General features: G+C 36.6%; 1 protein-coding gene across 4 annotated transcripts in view; it reads right to left on the bottom strand.

Moving 5' to 3' along the window:
- LOC136043144 (uncharacterized) overlaps positions 1-15,995 on the bottom strand; it is a 91,276-nt gene extending 75,281 nt beyond the window's left edge. For all 4 annotated transcript variants that reach the window (XM_065728079.1, XM_065728078.1, XM_065728076.1 and 1 more), the window contains exons 1-2: positions 15,731-15,995; positions 594-728 (exon numbers count right to left, since the gene is read on the bottom strand). The gene's annotated coding sequence lies outside the window, so the exon portion shown is untranslated. The remainder of the gene's footprint in view (positions 1-593; positions 729-15,730) is intronic.
- Between the last annotated feature and the right edge of the window lie 4,764 nt (positions 15,996-20,759).

Raw genomic sequence — 20,759 nt, forward strand, 5'->3', positions numbered from 1 at the left:
ATTTTTAAATGAGCTCCACCGGTTGCGGCCAGGGATGCACCCCCCCCCTCACTTTTCTAGGAAAACTCCGAAACAATTATCAAAGTATAGAAATGAGAAATAAGGTTCTCCCGTTTTAGGAATTTCTAGTTTCCCTCCTTGTCTGAACTTGCCCATCCAAAATAAATAAGGTGGGTAAAGAAAAAGGTAAAGAATACCCCATTGGACTTTACAGTCCCTAGAGGCGGCGCTGCTCTCCGTTTCTTGAATCTTCAGCCCGGAAGTGCAATGGGGGTGGAGGGCCAACCATCCTGTGTTTTCGCACACCCTTCCTGCTTACCTTCCACAGATTTCTTCCGGTACCCATTTACAGCTGGGTTGACTCTGGCTGAGCTTACAGAGTCTAGCCATTGACCCCCGTCCCAAACTAAATAATTGGGTACGTTCAAAATAAATATGACAAAATAAATCAGGCATTATGGCGCTTTTTCTGGCCTGTCTGTTTTTCTGGTAGAATAGTGTTTTCTTTTTTTTAATATTCGAGTTACTTTTCTGAATTTTCAATTCATCAAAAAAAAGAAAAGTGACAATAATAAAAAAGGGGCCACAAATACCTGTCAATCTTTCGTAAGACCCCTTCCCAGTCCACTTGAGGATACCCTGCCCTTGACTGGGTCCATTGAATGGATGAAAGTAAAAGCAAGATCTTCTGATAGATGTTTGGATGGTAGAAAGACGAACTTTGGAAGCTATAAAGAGAATTCAAATATAGTAGAGTAACAGTAACTGATTGCTATCGAACAGTAATGAAACTGCGTTCGTTTGAGGGTGCAAAACTGGCAGTCCCCCTCCACTTCCGATAACCCCAACAACCCCCATTCCATAATATGTGCATAATTCTACATGGGATAGACTGTGTCGTCCATATTAGACTACATAACAAAATGCTACCATGTTAAAAGACATGTTTTAAACTGAAAGTACGGAGTAGCATAAAAAGTTAAAACGAACAGAAACTATTCTGTATATGAACGGAGTTGCCCCCTCCTCAATACCACGCTCTTTGCACTTAAATTTGACCTTTTGTTCCAATTATTTAAGAATAACTCTTGTATTATTAGAATAATAACCTTTTTTAAAGGTTATAAAATAAAATTAGCGTAAAGAGCACATTGAGGAGGAAAACATTCCTCATACACCTCATAAATTCTGTTTGTTTAAGTTTTGATATTGCTTCGTAATTTCAGTTGAAAAGACTTGTTATTTCTTATTTAATTCTGATAGTTTTTAAATAATGCCAGGAAATCAAAGGGAAAATTCCATTTCCCAAAGGAAAATTCCTCGATGAAAGATCCACCCACGAAGCCATTATGAACACTTTGTTCGATATAAAATCCCAAGGGTCGTATCCAGGACTTTTTTTCAGCGGGTTATTTTTTTAGTGAGGAACAAAAATCTTTGAACATCAAAAATTTGAAACTAATATTTAATCTCTCTTGATTTCTGTGAATATTTCTGGCCCATGCTGTTATTATGAGAATAAAGAGAGACACTAAACCCAAAAATGAGCAGATTTCATTCCGTATAGGAGGGGGCCTACACCTTTCTCATCTGCACCTCCATGTCATGGTTTTAGTAACTTCAGAGGATTCTCATTCGATCAGAAATTGAGATTTCTAGTCCTTTTTATAAGTCAAAAGTGACTTGAAACCCACCAGCTGTTGGAGGGGTGGTTTTGGCTATTTTCAAGGGAAGGGGCATTTTTGGACAATGATAGCGTGGAGACATAAAACATAAAAAAAGAGAAAGAAATCTAGCTTTAATGGTTTGCGACGTCTGATTTTCTGTTTTTGTGATAAAAAAAGAGCTTGTTTGTGAATCATCTTGACAGGGTTTTATATAATGAATTTAAAAAAAAAACAATTCCAGCAAGGTAACAAATAAAAACCCATTCGTTATCATTCTTCCGGGAGAAAATACAAAATATAAAATATGACATACGATACAGAATAAAAAGATCGTAAAAAAGTGAAAGCAGATGATACAAGATCAATGGCGGCACCATGGGCGCTATCAAAATCTGTACCTCTTGCTGATATAATGAATGCTGCTGGCTGATCTTCCGAGTCATTACCTTCATGAAATAGAAGATGAAACCGTTGCTTTAAATTTTGTCGCGGTTCAGACAGCTATTTAGTTACGCATGGAAATATTTGAGTTGATAATAAATTATATATTAGCTGATTTAGGAACCCACCAACAAATCGGTTGGAATCTAGTCTTCTGTTAATAATGTACAACAACGTGTGAGGTAGGTCAGCAATGCCAAGGACGAACTTTTGAATAAGAGGTCAGTTTAGCTAACATATATTTGCCTTACAAATTGGTACTAAAAGTCCCTCCACCACCCCGCTTATAGAGGGCTATGGAGTTATCAGAGATTTAGTTCAAAACTGAAAACTGCTTATATTATAGATACATCAATAGGATATTCGAGGGGTCTTCGCGGAATTTGTGGTGTCTATGTTCGACTTCGGATTAAAAAAACAAAGAAAAGCTTTTGTTAATAGTGTATCAATGTGTGAGGTAAATATAGGCTAGCCAAGCTGAACTTTCATTCGAAGGTTCGGCTTTTGACTGCTTTGGCTCTCCATATTTGAATATTTAAATCATTTAGATTTGCTTGACAAACCAACTTCAATTTCCACGATAACTGGCTTAAAACAGTCTTATAGGGAGGCAAGTCATATTTAAAAATAAATATATGAACACTCCGGTATAAACAGAGACAATGAGAAATTTTTTATAAACCAAATTGCACTATAATTTAATGCAACGAGAACAAACTAGCATTCATTTTCATGAAACAGTTCATAGTACGAACTGTAAGTAGGGAGCGACTTGGCCCAAAAGTAACCGAAGCTGTAAAAAGGGAATTTTGATTATAATTGATAGATCAAAAGAATTGGCCTTTTTTACTGAATCCAAATAAAAAAAAATTCGTTAACTTTAATGCTGCCAAGCAAAATCTACGACTCGGAGAAAATTTCCTTATTTTCGGAAAAGAAGATCCCCCAAAAGTTTGAATAATCTTAATAAAGACTACATTATTACATTTCACGTGTCGGACCACTCTAATAAAAGTTTCAAGGTCATCTCTACAAAAATGGGGAACTTTAATAATAATAATAATTTATTACAAACCCGCTTATAAAAAAGAAGCATGAAGAAGCGGAGCAAAACAAAAGAAAAGAGAAATTAAAGACGAAAACAAATCAACCGAACATAATAATCACTAAATACAAACAAATCACACTTCAACTATCAAGCAAAAAAGTCGCTGGGAAATCAAATAATAGTGCCCTGTGTTTCACGAGAGCTTGTTTTTCAAAATTCGGCATGAACTCAACAGGATCAGGTATATGATACTTTTCTAGCAGACCAGTGTTACGGAGGTAAAGTGGCAGACCAAGCAGAAACTTTAAATATTTGCAAAAGCCTGAACGGATTCGCAACATATCCGAATTCGAAAGCCAATGCCAAACGGGTGAGATGTAGTGAGCAAAGGGAAGAGCGACGGCACGATACAACCTAGCAAGAATATGCTTATTAAATTTAAACTTCAGAGCTGCAAGTTTAGCATACCCAGACCGAAAACCCGACAGAACCTGGTCAACAAAAAGAGCACGCGAGCTTCTGAGGTCGCTTCCATATGTGATACCTAGGTACTTCAACTTGCGGCTTGGAAGTACTACTTGCCCTGCAACGGTAACACGGGTAGCCTCGCGACGGGCAACTTCAGACGGCGCACGCGGGGGTTCAAATACAAGAAATTCTGTTTTAGCAGGGTTAATAACCAGACCAATATTAGTATAACCTCGACTTAGGAGATCGATATTAGCTTGAAGGTTACAAAGCGATGTGCTCACCAGTAATATGTCGTCGGCGTAGCACAGTAGGCTCACATCCATACATTCAGTGTTAAAACCACCGTTAATCTTTTTTGTTACCGACGAGGTTAGTGAATTGAAGAGTACAGGGCTTAAAACCGACCCTTGACGCAGTCCCCGGTGAAGCTTAATCGGTTTCGACAGGAATTCACTACTCAACTTAACACGGATAAGGCTACTCGAATACCAGTGCCATAGGACGGCCGCTACATGTGGGTTCACACCTTGGTGCAGCAGGTTCAAAATTAACTTTGAATGAATTACCGAATCGAACGCCGCGGACACATCTACTGCACAAGTTAAAAGAGTCCGTGATTGATTCTGAGCTTTCGATACTATACGCGTAAGGAGGCGATGTGCAAATGCACAACCGAGGTGGCGACGGAACCCGAATTGTCGATTGTCAATTTTACACTTGCGTAACAGCTCAGGTAACAGAAGTCTCTCTAACACTTTGCTTAATGTATAGAGCCAATGGTATACAGCCAATGGTCCTCAAGCGTCAGAACAGAGCTCGTTCCAACAAACATCAGAAGTTGTAGCGCCCCTTTTACGTGACCAAAGAGATTGGAGGAAAACTAGTCCCCACCGAAGCCCCTCCCCCCCCCCAAGTCACCTGATAAAAAATTTAGGAGAGCTATTTGAGTCAGCATAGTAGAAAGATTCAATACCTATGTCTTTGGGAATGACAATACGCCCCACACCTTAGAAATTTGTTTTCTTAGATGGTTGAGGGTATTCCACGGAGATAATTTTCATGGAAATCAAAGGTTTTTAGGGATTTTTCCACGATGGTTTTACAATGGGAAGGGGCATTCCATAGTAAGATTTTAAAAAGGTCAGAAATTATCCCGTGTATGAGGAGGACTGCCCTCTCCTCTGTTTCTTCTTTGTTACATTAAAGTTTTTCAGTTCTTTTAGCAGTTTCTGGTTACAATTCAGCAGCTTTTCTGATTTAGGGACTCGTTCTCAAGGAATTGGGACAAAAGCTTAAACTTCAGCGTAAAAACCGAGGGATGAGAAAGAGGAAGCCTCCTATTCTTGGATACAAAATAATTAATATTCTTTTTAAGTGTTAATGCCAATCCTCACTTTCAGCCGGATAAAAAATATTAAATTTTAAGACAGTACACATTTATAATTTTTAGAACAAATTTGAGTACTTGCTAATTATAGCGACCGCACCCGAGAAGTTAATTATAGCGACCACACCCAAGAACTGACGTCAGAAACCAGGTCCACTTCATAATATGCAGATAATTCTAGCTAAAAAAAAATTACATGCAGACCCGCTACACTTTACTCCCTACCCCAACCCTCATAATGCACAAATATATAGCCCAATTTACAAATTTTCTATCTTCTCTCCTAATGCAGCTCTCCTGATTCAATTTGTGTGCCTGAAATTTGAATCCATGTGACAAAACAAGAACCGAAAAACAAGTGACAGGTGACAAAGCGCATTGAACCGGAATGATTTGGGGTATGTATTTGAACAATAGAGTGGAGGGATAAAGTGCAGCGGGTTAGCAAAACTAATTAGCTACAATTATTCTGAGTTTTATGAAGTAAGAATTGTTTTCTAATTTCAGACTGTCCAAATATTGATGTGGTCGCTATAATTAACAAGCGACTCAAATCTGGTCATTAGCAAAAGAGTGTTTGCCTAACCTAATTTATGAACGGTCTTTTCACTGCTTTGACTTGGTTGTTGTTTCTTCTATTTCATCTTACTTTTTTTAGTTTTTCCTTCCCTTTTTCTAGGGCTAAGGACACCTTAGCAAAGGTACTTGCCAAAATATGCACTTTGCTATTTTGAAAACCATCAATTATAAAGTATCTTTTCATTTACTTTTATTTCTACATACACTTTCTCGAAAATTTCTACTTTATACCCTATTAGTGCATCTGTAAAATAGTAGTAGTAGCAGCAGCCCTGAGAGTTTCAACTTAACGCCCTTAGCGTTCCTGATCTGCCGTTTGGACAATCAGACTCCAACTAGTACCTTTTTATCTGGTGTCAAATAGCCTAAGACTCAAACAGTAGTAGTAGCAGTTATCATAACACTAGTAGTGGCATTAGCATTAGCAGTAAGTCTTAAGTGTTTCATATCCTGAGTTTCAATAAAAGTTGTATTTCCCAATAGTTTCAACAAAATCATCGAAGCCATTCATGAGATATTGTTGATGCACCCTTTTGACAACCGGCAAGCACATAATGTATTTTGATTTAGCTTAACAAATCCCTCAATATATTTGATCTGTCTCACCCTCCATTAAAAATTCCCTTCCTTTACGGGAAACTTCTCCATGGAAGTTACTTCCATGTAAAATACACCCCTCCCACCATATAATTCCCCGGAAAAATTGTCCTTAACATACTTCCATATGAAAAAGACTTAAATTTCTGATTATATTTCCAGTCACTCCAGAAATCCCCCATTCCGTGAAAATATTTTCTGGGAAATCCAAACTTGCTGAAAATTCCCTTCGGGCCATTCCCCCAGAACATATTCACATGCGAACTTCAGTTGGCAAAGAGAAAGTAAGACAAATTTAAAGAATTTCGTATAGGAATTCTGTCAAAGCCCACAGTCTCAAATTTCCTCAGAAAGGTTCATCCTAAAAACTTCCCTCCCGGCGGCAAATTTTCCACATGGAAACTGACAACAGTTCTTGCCTGGAGGACTGTGGGGAGGTTGACATCCCCAAAGACATAATTACAGGAACTTTCAACAATGCTGAACAAAATAGCTCTCTTAAAATTTTTATCAGGAGTTCTTCGGGAATGATAGGCTGGGGTGAGGGATTGCTGGTTACCCTCTATTCACTTTTGACTCTTAAAAAGGGTACTAGAACTTCCAATTAAATGAGCCCCATCCGATCCGAAGTTTATGCGACCATCCGTTCAATAAATACCTTATATGTCCTAGGGGATAACTTACAACCCATGCCTTTGGGCTCTAAATGGTCGTGTCCAGTCTGAAGACATTGTTATATGCTCTTTGGATTATTGTCAACAAAAGTCTATCTCACACTTTCGATCGGATATGTTTTGGGAATACAGAATCTCAAGGAAAGGAAGCTATTGGCCCTCCATCATTTTTGACTCTTTGAAGGGAACTAGAACTATACCTTTGCGATCCAATGAACCTCCTCCTAAGTTTACACGAACATTCCTCCATAAAAGCCTTATAACCCTAGGAACATAACTTACAACCCTTGCCCCCAGACTCTGGAAGGTTGTGTCAACCCCAAAGGCCTTGCAACGTGATGTTTAAACAATTTTTCGGACGAACGGCTACATCAAAATTTCTATCGGATTCATTTGGGGAAAATGCGACGTGGAGGAAGGGAGATAGCTGACCTCCGATCACTTTGTCTCTTAAAAAGGGCACTGAAATTTATGATTTCCAATCCAGTGAGCCCCCTTCAAGTTTATACGACCATATTTTTTTAAAATTTATATCCCCCCAGGGAATAACTTAAAACTCTTGTCCTGAGGGCTATAGAAGGGAGGGATTGTCATCCAACAAGACAATTTCTGGACCTTTCAACAAAGCTGAACAAAATGGTTATCTCGAAATTTTGATTCGGTGTGTTTGGAGACATGAAGGGCTTGGAAGGGGAGACTGGTTGCCCTCTAATAACTCGACTATCAAAAAGGGCTTTCAATTTCGAATTTACTGAACCCGTTTCGAAGTTTCTGCGACAATCCTTATATATGAAAAGCCCTAGTCTAAAAAAAAACAAATAAACAATACATTGTACCCACAATGCTCATCACATAGGAAGGCTAATGTCTATATTAACGAACTGTTCAGGCAACTAAGAAATAAACTTACCTCTACAGGCAGAATTACGTCATGAATCCAAATTTGATATTCATTTGCATTGGAAATGAACTTTACCCCCACCCCTAATGTGCAAGTATATACCATGAATTAGTAAATACAGGAGTGGAGTGAAGTTTATTTCCGATGCAAAAGAATGCTAAATTTGGATTTAGGATGCAGTGCTGACTAATGAGTTTAGTTTACTTCTTAACTAACTGAATAGTTCATTTAAAGAAACATTACCCCTTAAGCTGCACTATTACGCTGCCTATGATAACAATAACATAGGCCATATAATCTTGAAAGATAGTTCCTATTGGTCCATGGGCCCACTTTCCGAGGCCCGTTTTCAGCGGATGAACAAACATCAAAATAATAAATTAAATGGTTCTTGTGTCTTATAGCCACCGCACCCAAGAAAAGAAGTTAGGTTAATCCTAATGAAACAACTATCGCTTCATAATACGCAGACGAATTGTAGCCAACACATTTTGAATGCTGATCCACTATGCTTTACCCCAACCCAATGTGTAAATATATAGCCCGAATTATATATTTTCCAGCTATTCTTGCAATGCGTTTCTCTTTTTAGTATTTCTCTTTTGGTCACTATTTTTGGTATTTTCAGTTCTCTTTTGGTATTTGACCAGTCAACAACTAATCGAATTTAAACCAGATTAACTCTGTACCTGTTAGGACTAAATAACGAGTGAAATACTTTTGAACTTGTAATTGAAACTTGTTAGATAACTTTATAAACTTCTATATGATTACGGCTTAATGATTATTTATGGATTGTGGCTGTGAGTTAGTATTCAGCACTACTATCATCTGAGTCGTGCATTGAAATATTCAGATTACTTGCAATTATTTGCAAATCACTGGATTACTTGCCCCACTCAAAGATAAGTTATTATTTATTCTCATTGCATTCATTTAGCCAGTGTGGATCATTTCATAATTGTGCTTATTGAGAACTTCTCTGTGGATATCCAGTTATGAATTTTGCTCAGCAAAATCTCGAGGAGGGGTTGGACCATCAGTCGATTGTGAAATACACTAGTGATTTTTTCCTGTATGAAGACGTTCTTGGCGCTAAGAAACTTTTATATAGCAATTGCTTCCCAGAAGAGCCTATACCTCGTCGTTCGATACCCAATGCTAAGAATAGTTCATTGTCGGACATTATCGCTACTCTTTCTCGCTGCTCTGCAGAAAATATTGACATTCCAGAGTTCGTGATCAAATCCCACTCTGAAGGCAAACCAATCGCAAACCCTCGTAAGCCGTTGTTCTTAAATATCCACCTCCAGAACTAAGAGACCCCGTTTCTCGCAAGGAAAAGCTTGATTCTTTCGCCGGACATGATGGAATTATGTCGGTAAAGTCCGATCTGGTAACGAAAAGATGGGTTGTGGTTACGCGGGATAAAGTTTCCGCCAATTCTGCTGCCGCATCAGCTGTTGCGAGCTATCCAAATGTTCTTGCTAAAGTGATTGATCGCAAACCTCTTGGAGTAATTAGGGGACTTCTCGATAGTGTTTCTAGCAGTATACTCATCTGCGCTATTCCTGGTCTTGTTGAGGCCACCCAGATCGACTCTTCTCATACATTCCATTTAGAGTTCCTTGATTCCGCTGCACAAAAATCTGCCATCGCTACAGGTCTTTGCTTGGGTAACGAGTCATTCGTTAGCTCACTGCACATGTGCCCCGAATGAGATGAAGTGCTCTAAATGTTCAGGATGCCATTCCAATACTAAAAACAATCCTTGCTTAGAGGCTCCGAAATGTGCCAACTGCGACGAGGCTCATGTTTCCTATAGTATGAATTGCCCAGTGATCAAACGCGCTCTGAACTCTGCTCCAAAATGAGCCAAGCCACTATTTTAAGTTTTGCTTCTCTCAATATTGATGGCACAAAAGACAAAGACTTGTTAATTGATGAATTATTAGTCCATGACAAAGTGTTCTTGCAAGAACATCTTTTGACCAAATCAAACGTTTCTAGCCTAAAGCGATCTTCTGTCCACCATTTTTTTTCGCAAGAGGCCAAGAAAACTAGAGACCACCCTTCCGGTGGCCTAGCAATTTTCTTCCGTTCCCCATCAAAGCCCTCTGTGATTCATTGTGACGATAACATCTTAGCGATACAATGTGACAGTAACGCCTTTATAAACGTTTACTTATCTTGCGATCGACGTTCTATAGCATCGTTCACATCTTTCGTTAAATGTTGCTCCAGTTTCAAGTCTCTAATCGAAAGTCTACGTCTGAAAGACCTAAAATTGGGCTTTAGCTGGTGACATTAACTGTGACATTCTTGGTACCTCCGATAGGTCAATCCTCTTGCTAGAATCACTTTCTAGCATATATCACGTCGCTGTTAAGAGCCTCCCATTCACGTGTATGCATAACAAAGGCTGTTCAAAATTGAACCTGGATCACGTGATCCCTTCCAGTTCCAGCTTAATATCATCGATTGTCAGGGTGGACGAAAAGAAGATTGATGACGATCACCTTATTCTTAGCTGTAATTTGTCCTGTGATCTATATGGCAAAACATTTTCGGCTCAGCCAAAGTGGCATACAAAGTTGAGCTGGGATCGTGCTAATGTCCCCCTATACCTCGCTACGCTAACTGCTTTCCTGTCGATCATAAAAGTGCCATTTGATCTGCTGCAAACTTCAGTTTCCTCCGCCTTCAAGTGGAGTTGACGTAAATTGCTATTATTATCAAATTGTCCATTGCCTTAAATCAGCTTCCAAAGCTGCAGTGCCTGTCGATAAAGTTCGGATAGGTACAAGAAAGCCTAATTGGAACACTGATCCTGAAGTAAAACGTGCAAAGCAAAAAGCCAAATTTTGCAAACGTATGTGGATATCATGTGACCAACCATCGTCCAGAGCTGTTTTCTCTTTGAAACAAACGTGTAAACTTGAATATAAGGCCCGTTTCATGAGAGCACGCTTGAATGCATGGCCAGGCTCCACCGATAAGGCCTCCTGGAACAAGGTTATTAATAGTGAAAAATTCGCCGGGCTTTAAGAAAAATTAAGCATTCAAATAGATGGTGACGGCCTTTCTTACCAATTTTTTGCTTATGATTGTCCTGCTCTACTTAACCATCTACAAATATTTTTCCAGTCTTGCTTAGCACAGTCGCTTGTTCCTGATAGTTTCCTTTGTGGCCGTGTAGCGTCTATTCAAAAGCGAGGCAAGGACCCCATGTCATGTGTAAATTATTGTCCCATTACAGTATCGTGTTTTTTTAGTAAGTTGCACATTTGGTACTACCAGAAATTGAGTCGAATTGTGATTTTACGCCTTTTCAATTTGGTTTTCGGAAAAGTTTCGGTTGCTCCCGTGCACTTCCTGTTTTAAGCCGACTCACGAAAGGTGCCGTAAACACAAAAATGTCTTTATACTGTCTAACTATTGATATTTCTGGGGCTTTTGACAATATTGTGCACTCTCAGACTCTATTTTCCCTTGCGTCTTCAGTTGTCAATCCTTCCGTACTAAGTTTATTTTCTTCTTGGCATTCAAAGTCTAAAATTCAAGTTACCTGGAATGGCCAAATATCTGACCCAGTAAAAGGGAGTTCGGCAAGGTGCCGTATTGTCTACTAGTATATTAAATGTATGCTTGCATCGTGCCTGCGTCCTCTTAGAAGTTTTATTTTTTACGGTAATATTGGTTTGTCTTCTGTTGCATATGCAGACAATGTTCTCCTCCTTGCTCGGACTCGCCGTGAATTGCTTTCTAATTTTACTATATTAACCAATGAACTATCTAAGATTGGATTGTCAGTTAATGCGTCTAAATACGAGTTTATTTGTTTTAATAGCCCTTATGCAGTCGCTCCATTCGTTGCTAGGACTGCAGTTCTACCATGTACTTCTTTAGTTTGTTGGATTGGTCTGTGTTTCGGCCCAACACTTTCCGCTACCTGTTAATCCCCAGTGAATCAAGCCGTGAAAAACCTACGCGTCGCTTACGGAAAAATATCCCCAAACAAAAGCCGTTACAATCGCAAAGGTTTGTGCATGATTTATAACACTTATTGCGCCCCAGTGCTTTTGTTTTTATCAGGCATGGCTCATCTGTTTCGTAAGAAAGATCGACATACTCTATGTACGGCTTATTTCAGATTAAATATATAAAAAAAACAAGTTTTTTAACAAAAATTACTTCGTATATGAAAGGGCTGCTTCCTCCGCTCTTTACACTAAAGTTTGACTCTTTCTCTTAATTCTACTTTTTAAAACAGTAAAAAAAACTTTAGCGTAAAGAGCAGAGGAAGCAGCCCTTTCATATACGAAGTAATTTATGTTCGTTTTAAGTTTTAATGTCGCTCCTTACTTCCCGTTAAAAAAACTTGTTTTTTTTTTATTTAATTTCTGAACGTTTTTGAATTAATACATGTTTTGATTTTGGCTCTCCGCAGATGAATTATTAAAACGAAATTTGCATATTTTTTTTTTTTTTTTGGCTAACTGGGTTTCTTGTAGTTTTGATCGAGTGATTTTGAGAAAAAAGGAGTGGGGGAGCAGGCCTAGATGCCCTCTGATTTTTTGGTTACTTAAAAAGACAACTAGAACTTTTAATTTTTTACGAATATTTATTACTAAAAGATATAAGTAACTTACAAATTAGCTTACGTAACAAACTTCTGTATTCTCATGTTTTTATTACGTATATGAAGGGATTCACCCCCTCGTCAGTACCTCACTCTTTACACTAAAGCTTAAATTTTGTCCCAATTTAAAAATGCTTTAGCGAAAAGAGCGAGGTATTAGGAGGAGGTAAGCTGATCATACACGTAATAATTTCTATCCGTTTTAAGTTTTAATGTTTCTCCTTACTTTCAGCTGAAGAAACTTTTTCATTGTTTTTTTTTTAAATTATGCTAGAAAATCCTGCTCTTCCTTCATGAAACTTTTCTTCCCCCATGACAAATTCCTCCAAGAAAAGTTCCCCCAACAAATCCCCCAGAAAACGTCTGTACTCTTCCAAATAACCATTACTATATGTAAGCACTGGTTAAAGTTTGTAATTTGTGGCCCCTCCCACGGGAACTGTGGGGGAGTAAGCCATCCTCAAAAACATAGTTATAAGGTTTTTGACTACGCTGAATAAAATGGCTATCTCAGAATTTTCATCCGTTGACTTTGGGAAAATAATTAGCGTGGGAGGGGGCCTAGGTGCCCTCCAATTTTATTGGTCACTTAAAAAGGGCACTAGAATTTTTCATTCCCGTTAGAATGAGCCCTCTCGCAACATTCTAGGACCACTGGGTCGATACGATCAGCCCTAGGAAAAAAAAATCAAACATGCATCTGTGATCTGCCTTCTGGCAAAAAATAAAAAATTCCACATTTTTGTAGATAGGAGCTTGAAACTTCTACAATAGGGGTCTCTGATATGCTGAATGTGATGGTGTGATTTTTGTTAAGATTCTATGACCTTTAGGGGTTGTTTCCCCCTATTTTCTAAAATAAGGCAAATTTCTCAGGCTTGTAACTTTTGATGGGTAAGATTAAACTTGATTAAACTTATATATTTAAAATCAACATTAAAATACGATTCTTTTGATGTAGCTATTGGTATCAAAATTCCATTTTTTTTTAGTTTTGGTTACTATTGAGCCGGAATGCTCCTTACTACAGTTCATTACCACAAACTGTTTGATTGAAGCAAAGTGGAAGCACCTTAAAAAATTTTAACTAAATTTTTTCTTCATACTATGAAGTAAAAACTGTTTTCTCAATAGTCAATAGGATTATACAGTTAAATAGTCAATAGCACTAATTGTAAGCTTATCATTTCCAAACATTGGTGCATAAAGCAAGTCAAGACATTTTCATTGACAGTCAAATCATATTTGGAGGAGCTTGTTCATATCCCTGATTAACAGCCCATCATTTATCCTACCCCCCTCCCCCCTACAAAAATCTAAACATTCAAGCCTATATAAAACAAAAATGTCCCAGGTAAGCTGTACCAAAACAGCATTATAATTTTAAAATAAAAAGTTTATGAAAAGCAAGAAATTTATCCTGTAATGTACACTGAATCAAATGAAATATTTCAACTTTTATATGGCCAAAAATCCCGTGTAGGCTATTCTTGCCCTACAGCAGATATCATCTGTTGTAGATATACAGCAGATATCCCAAAAAATGAAAAAACATTTTGTAGATTAAATGAGAATTGCTAATAACATCTTATGTTATGATAATAGAATGCTTGAACAGTTATAATAGGCTTGTGGTGATAAAATTATAATAGTAATATTACACCTTTATTCTCATTTTGGACAAAATGAGACAATAATCAAAGATTAAAATCCATAATTGACCATCCAAGTGTTTTCAAAAAAATGCTTCACATCTCTAATTTTTCTTATTTCCCTCCCTAATGGATGGATAGGAACCTATGGTTAATAACAAAAAATTGGTGTTGGTCTACATTTATTCATGTGCCTAGTCTATCTAGAAAAATTGAAATTAACACATTTTGAAGGAACTTCAACTATGCACAACCCCCTCCCCTTTATTAAAAATATACATAGGCTAACCAATTTTATTTATGTTTTTGTTTCTCTACTCATTCTAGTTATGAGTGCACACTTAAGACAAGAGTGACACATGGAATATAGTTTGGGATAAATATTTGCAAATTAGTGGTTTTGGGGTAAATGTTTTGTGCATATTATGAAATGAGAATTGCCTTTTTTTTCTACATGTCTCCTTTTCTTTAGTCTTGGCTAATACCAAAGTAAATTATAATGAGAACCTAGCCTAAACAAATCTCCAATTGTTTTTTTTTTTTTCTCTTCTGGTACAAAGTAATAAATTTACTTGGGGATTCAATTTTAAGCCTTTTTTTAGGCCTCCCTTTAAAAATACTACAATTTTCCCATTTTTTTAGGTAGGCTAGCCTATAGGAAACACTTAAAACATTAGCTCAAAACTTAGGCTATTATTTCATTGTAGATCTGTTGTGTAAAAGTTGTATAATCCATTTCCATCACTTGATTCATTCAACAATTTATAGCCTAAATCTTTGAAAAATTGCTGTGTGTAATTTAAAATAAAAATATATTCTTGTGAAGGTTCCATAAATGTATTAAAATTGAATATCCAAGTACAATGATTAATATATTTGGACCCAAAAATAAACAAGAAGTGAATTGATATGTTTGGCTGAGTTGTCACAGAGTATTAAAAAGATATAGCCTATACACTTAGCTACACTTGATATCTACACTAAGATATCTACATGTTAGAAAAAAAACTAAATAAGAAATGAAGTGATATGTTCAGCTAATTTGTTGAACAGTATCAAAAAGATGTATACACTTAGCCTACCAAGATTTGGTTTATTTGATTTGGTAATTCAGCAGTATCTCTAAACATTATATTGTTATCTCACCAATTGCTTCAAAGTAGTTTAATAAACCAGGTTAAGCTTAAGACTATAAATTGTATCTAAATTTATTGTTACCTGGCTTTAATTTGTTGTATGAACAGATGACATTACCCTAGAACTTGGGCATATGATAAGGACACATTTTGCGAAAACAATTTTTACCTCTTTCAACAATAGCCTAGCCTAGTCTACACCTTGTTACTTAGGCTACAATACTCAAATTAGATTCAAATCAAAGAAATTTAGCCTACCATTTGATTCCAGGTCATTTTTTTCAAATTTAAAATCCTAGGCTAAGTGGTAAATGTCAAGCCTTTTTATTGGGGGGGGGGCAAAAGGGTCCATATCCAGATTCAAGATCCATGGGATATTTAATAAATTTTATTCCACATTATTGTGGGGAAACTCCCCCTCCCAAAAAACAACGCCTAGGCCTAATCACACCTGTTGATAGACTGACCTAGAGATATCCTAATCAGGAAATCTTAAACTAAGCCCAAAGATTAAAATATAAAAAATCTTGCTTACTGGTCAAAGATTTCTCTGCGTAGTTCAGGATTGGGTCAGCAAAATGTCACTAAACACAGATATTCACAAAATGTAACAAAACACAGATGTTTTGTGGGGTAGGCTAGACTGATTTTTAAACAAAGTAAAATAAGTTAAGAACACAGACAAGTCTCATAAATTACCAGTTCACAAATGTTAATCAACAGGAAAAGCTTCTAAAAGCCTGGAAACCACTTGACAGAAAAATAATATAGGCACACAATAAGCTAATCAATTTTTTGCAAGTAATGTTACTGCTGCTGCCGTAAAAAAATTAAATATTCCCCCGTCGCCATCTACAATAGAAATAAAATATAACTGTTATTTATTTATTTGTTTTATATTATTTTATGTTAAACTTCAATATCATAACTGTTTCTTTTTATATTTTTACTAAAATCAAAGAACGTGTTGGAACCGACGATCTTTCAATCCGATGTTGAGTGGTCTATCTTTAGCTATAAATTCTGTCACCATTTCAAAAACGAATAGTACGTTTAAACAATAGGGGCAAGTTACACAGCTTTATCCTTTTCTGGTGTATGAAGGGTGTTTCCCCCTCTCTTAAACACTTCACTCTTCTATAACTTCTAAAACACCAGAAAACACTTCTAAACACCTCTCTTTTCACGATGAATTGCTATTTAGTAGTTAAAAAGCCCTTTGTAATGTTCTAACTAAGTGACCCTTGTGTTTTGGGAGTCGTTATTAATGAAACGGGATAAAATTGAAACATTAGTGAAAAGATTGTAATGCTGATGAAGTTATAATTTTTTGCATTTACGATATGAATTATGTATGTTTTAAATTTATATGACCCTTTTTGCTTTCTGCTTTACAAATTGGAAAAAAAATCATATAATTTCTGATGTTTGTTTTTAATTCTGGAAAATCCGGCTCGCAGCTCAACGGAAAAATCCTCCCTCCCACTGACCATTCTTTTCCTCCTGGACCCAGTATAGGTCGTTTATAACCGAAACGGAAATCTCTCTCGGAATTTGATTTTGGTTGTTATTACGTATATGAGTGAGTTGCCCCCACCTCGGTACCTCGCAATTTATGCTAAAGTGTTGTGAATTTTTAAAAAGCTTATTATCCTAATTAAAAGGTCCTTGCGTGCCAAAATCCATTCTTAAATAATTGGAACAAAAAGTCAAACATTAGCTTAAATAATGATATACTGAGAAGGGGGTAACCCCTCTTGTAAATTATTTCAAATTCATTATTTCTGATCAATATTCCGTTTATGAAAGGGGCTGTCCCCCCTTCGAAGTCCCGCTATTTAAGCTAAGGTTTGACTCTTCGTCAAAAGCCTACTTCTTAAAACAATAGAAACTTTAGCGTAAAGAGCGATGTGTTTACGAGTGGACAACCCCTTTCATATATGAAATAATTTATGTTCGTTTTAAGGTTTAGTGTCGCTCATTACTTGTAGTTAAAGAAAAAAGTATTTAGTTTCTGCACGTTTTTGAAATAATGCATGTTTTGATTTTGACTCATCGCACATGAATATTTAAAAAGAAATTTGCATTATAATTTTTTTGTTTTGGCTAAATGGCTTTTTCATAGTTTTGATCGGATAACTTTGATAAAAAAGAACTGGGGGATGAGGCCTAGCTGCCCTGCAATATTTGGTAACTTTAAAATGCAACTAGAACTTTTTTCACGAACGTTTTTATTAGTAACACATATACGTAACTTACGCATTAACTTACGCAATGAACTTTTATATTTGTATATTTTTATCATGTATATGAGGGGGTTTACCCCCTCGTCAATACCTCGTTCTTTACATTAAAGCATGAAGTTTGTCCCAAATATTTAATAATGACCCCTCAATTTAAAAGGCTGTAGAATAAATAGTTTTAAATACTAAAAAATACTTTAGCGTAAAGAGCAAGGTATTGCGGAGAAGACGATCCACCTTATATTCATAATATTTTTTGTTCGTTTTAAGGTTTTAATGCTGCTCCTAACTTCCAATTGCAAAGAAATTTGTTATTTATTTTTCCTTTTTTTTCAAATAATGCTAGAAAATCCTGCGCCCTCTTCATGAAGAATCTCTTCCCTTATACTAAATTCCTCCATGGAAAGATCTTACCACGTAACCCCCACCCCTAACACACCCTGTTCCGAGCACGAAAAAGTCCCCCTGAAAACGTCTGTACACTTCTCAATAACGATTACTATGTGTAAACAATGGTCAAAGTTTGTAACTTGCAGCCCCTCCCACGGGAACTCTGGGGGAGTAAGTCGTCCCCAAAGACATAGTTATAAGGTTTTTCGACTACGCTGAATAAAATGGCTATCTGAGAATTTTGATCCGTTGACTTTGGGAAAATAATGAGCGTGGGAGGGGGCCTAGGTGCCCTCCAATTTTTTTGGTCACTTAAAAAGGGTACTAGAACTTTTCATTTCCGTTAGAAAGATCCTTCTCGCAACATTCTAGGACAACTGGGTCGATACGATCACCCCTGGGAAAAAAACAACAACAAAAAAACAAAAAAAAACAAACAAATAAACACGCATCCGTGATCTGCCTTGTGGCAAATAATACAAAATTCCACATTTTTGGAGATAGGAGCTTGAAACTACTTTAATAGGGTTTTCTAATACGCTGAATCTGATGGTGTAATTTTCGTTAAGATTCTATGACTCTTAGGGGGTGTTTCCCCCTATTTTCTAAAATAACACAAATTTTCTGAGGCTCGTAACTTTTGATGGGTAAGACTAAACTTGAAGAAACTTAAATATTTAAAATTAGCTTTAAAATGTGATTCTTTTGATGTAGCTATTAGCTTCAAAATTCCATTTTTTAGAGTTTTGGTTACTATTGAGCCGGGTCGCTCCTTACTACAGTTCGTTACCACGAACTGTTTGATATTGCAAATTCCTCCTCCGGCTTCCTAGATGGCACCGAGAAGAAAAATAATTGCTCGATTTGGTTGAATAGATGTGCCTCCTCGGATTCGGTCTTCCAGTGATGATTTATGTAAAAAGACTATCAATTTTATTCATGTTTGTAACCCTCTGCAGCCTTTTTTCCATATTGATACTGGTTAATTAGTCCATGTTGACTTTTGTTAGTTTGATTTTTTTTTTCTTCGCTGTTTATCGTTTTTGTTTTTGTTTATTTATAATACTCCGTACTTTGTGTTTTTTATACTTTTACGGGTAATAAAGTTCATTCATTCATTCATTCATTCATTCTTTGTTTCCACCCGTGTTAATTTAAATTGAAATAAAAACTAGAAATGAAAGCTGACCAAACAGAAGCTGAAAAAACAAGTTAGGGATGGGAAAATGCATTGAAAATATATAATTTGGTCTATATATTTGCACTTCATGGGAGGGAAGGTAAAATATAGAGGGTCAACATGCAAGATGTATTAACTATGATTATTATGCATGTCAGGAAGCAAGAATTGTTTTCTTAACATATTTTTTCTCTCCAGTTAGTTCTCAGGGCAAATTACCCAGACTATAATTTACATTAAGTATTTGCGCATTATGGGAAAGAGGGGGCAGAGCCAGCTACTTATCGGTTATATAAAATCGGGAAGTGAAGTTCGATTAGTTCTAATGAAATGAAACAAATTATGATGAATAGGCCTATACAATAGTTTAGAAACCAATTTGGGCTATATAATTTTGCATATTAGGGGGGTGGACAGCATAGCAAATATTAAATACGTAAAATAACCATTGCTGCATTTAATATATGCTAAGTTTTACCAACACCCTCGCCACCCTTAATGTGCAAATATGTAGCCCAAATTTGTTTGCATAAATCTAACCAAACGAAAATACAAACTAAATACTTAAATAAAATACAGCTACAATTTATTTTTCAACCAGACCAAAGCTAATTGTGTGGTCTAAAGAAGTTGCTTGACTAGTTTTTTGTATGATGTTCGCATCATTCATGATCGAAATTGTATAATGTTTATTATATAACCGATAAGTACCCAGAGCCGTTCCTAAAGTTGATGGTGTCTGAGGAAAAATTAATTACAGCCCTCTTTCCCTCCTTCCCAGTTGAAAAATAAGCAAAAATAAAACAGAATCAAAGTGAAAAATTAGATAAAAATAGTCAACTCCCAGCTGGAACGCCCTCCACGGCACTCGGAGCCACTGCCCAGGTGCCCCCCACCCGTTAACGGTTCTGGTTAGGGTAAATCATTGTAGAAGCACCTTCAAATGTTTTAGCTAAAAATTTTCTGCATATTATAAAGTATGAATTGTTTTACTAATACTTTTTCTCTTTTCCATAATGCGTAAATGTTTAACGTAAATTATAGCCTGGGTAATTCGCCTTGAGAACTAACTGGAGAGAAGAAATATGTTAAGAAAACAATTCATACTTCATTTGTAGGCTAAAATATGTATTTAAGATTCTAAACAATTTTTGGTAAATATTACTTCCCCCATAATATTTGTAGTGGTGGGGATTGTCACAAAAGGGAAGTACCTGCCTCCACTCCTTATCCCTCTAGAGGGCCCTGACCTTTGATGATCTTTAAAAATATGCCTGTTATAAAAGTGAAACCTTGCAAAATAGATCTTCTGCTTAAATGAAATACAACGAAATTGTTTTCAGCTTCACAACTTCGCTCAATCCCAATTTATAAGGTTATAAAGATATGCAAATATATTTCCTAAATTTTGAAAAAAAAACATTGACATTGAAAAGAAACAATGTCTGATAGACATAAAAAAGAGAATCTAAACATGCTACCCCTTTTACTTCCTAGTTATTCCTTCTGGAGAGCCGCAAATCGACGATGTTACCATAACGGGCTATTCATGTGACTAAGAAATAAATTTACCACTATAGGCTACCCTTATACTCTTTAATAGGTAGGTTAGGTATCAAAATAGTCAACTCCCCAGCCGGAACGCCTTCCACGGTACTCGGGGCAACTACCCCAGTCCCCTCCCACTTTGAACAGTTTTGGTTAGGGTAAAGCATAGTAGAAGCAACTTCAAATGTTTTAACTAAAGAATT

Source organism: Artemia franciscana, unplaced genomic scaffold, assembly GCF_032884065.1.
Source record: "Artemia franciscana unplaced genomic scaffold, ASM3288406v1 Scaffold_320, whole genome shotgun sequence".
NCBI lineage: Eukaryota > Metazoa > Arthropoda > Branchiopoda > Anostraca > Artemiidae > Artemia > Artemia franciscana.